General features: G+C 39.2%; 1 long non-coding RNA gene across 1 annotated transcript; it reads right to left on the reverse strand.

Moving 5' to 3' along the window:
* Positions 1 to 149: 149 nt before the first annotated feature.
* Positions 150 to 1263, reverse strand: LOC112466656. Its single transcript, XR_003042169.1, has 3 exons — positions 1177 to 1263; positions 540 to 1035; positions 150 to 469 (listed from the first exon to the last, which is right to left on the reverse strand). It is a non-coding gene; the product is annotated as an uncharacterized LOC112466656 (long non-coding RNA).
* Between the last annotated feature and the right edge of the window lie 83 nt (positions 1264 to 1346).

Genomic DNA, 1346 nt, shown 5'->3' on the forward strand with positions numbered 1-1346 from the left:
GTATGAATTAATTGCAAAAACGTTAAAGAATGGCCAAACAGCGCAAACATCAAATATCAAAATAAGTGAAAAATATTCAATGATACATACAAATAATAAAGTATTATTCGAGAAAATTAACAAATCAAGAAAATGTTTTAATAATGAATTTTTACACCTAAACTGTATATGAAACTTACCGAAAATTATGAGATGCGTTTATTTTGCAATAAATTACAATTTCTGGTGATCGCCTCGGACTCGACGACGTCTCGCTATCCGTTTTCGGATCTTGCGCCGATTTAGCTTTCGACCCGTCTTGATTCGAGTTTGCTTGCGTCTTGTTAGTCGCGGAGCTCTGAGCCTTCAGAGTAGAAAGCAATTTGGATACTTCTGCACTAATATCAATTTTGCTCAGTTCACCTAATTTGTTCACAATAGCGGCCGGCTGGGGTACGTTGGACACGGATGTCGCAGGCTGGAACTCCTCCTTGATAACGAGAAATCAAAAGAATGTTTTAATAATAAATTTTTACACCTAAACTGTATATAAAACTTACCGAAAATTATGAGAAGATGCGTTTATTTTGCAATAAATTACAACTTTTGGTGATCGCCTCGGACTCGACGACGTCTCGCTATCCGTCTTCGGATCTTGCGCCGATTTAGCTTTCGACGCGTCTTGATTCGAGTTTGCTTGCGTCTTGTTGGTCGCCGAGCTCTGAGCCTTCAGAGTAGAAAGCAATTTGGATACTTCGGCACTGATATCAATTTTGCTCAGGTCACCTAATTTGTCCAAAATAGCGGCCGGCTGGGGTACGTTGGACACGGATGTCGCAGGCTGGAACTCCTCCTTGATAACGAGGTTTTGCGTCTTCTCGATAGGCTCGATTTCGTCTTTCGAACTATCCACTATAGTAAGATTACTTCCCTCGTCATCATCATCATTGTCCTCGTCATCCGAATACCAATCTTTGATAATCTGATCTGTATTTTAGGTGCATCGGACTCGTTGTCTATGTTTTTCAAACTGTCCTGAGCCGCTCGTTGCTGCTGCTGTATTCGGCACACAAAATAAAATTAACCTCAAAACACTATGTTTACGAAACTGAGACAATTCACACTAATATAATTATATACGGTCATTGTCAGATCGTATTTTCATTACGTTGATAATTAAATAATGAGAATACTTACGTGTTAATCAATATAAATCCGTTCTTTGTTCTTAACCACTTTTCTTTAGGACCGGCTACAATGAGAATGTATGTGCTTATGCCCGTGGCTATGCATTATGTATTTTTATGTAGATTGAAAATCCAGGAGCCATGGGCAGAATACAGAAACCATAGCGCATGCGCTATGAT

The sequence above is a fragment of the Temnothorax curvispinosus genome, unplaced genomic scaffold (assembly GCF_003070985.1).
Source record: "Temnothorax curvispinosus isolate PA1 unplaced genomic scaffold, ASM307098v1 QBEX01016434.1, whole genome shotgun sequence".
NCBI classification, from domain to species: domain Eukaryota; kingdom Metazoa; phylum Arthropoda; class Insecta; order Hymenoptera; family Formicidae; genus Temnothorax; species Temnothorax curvispinosus.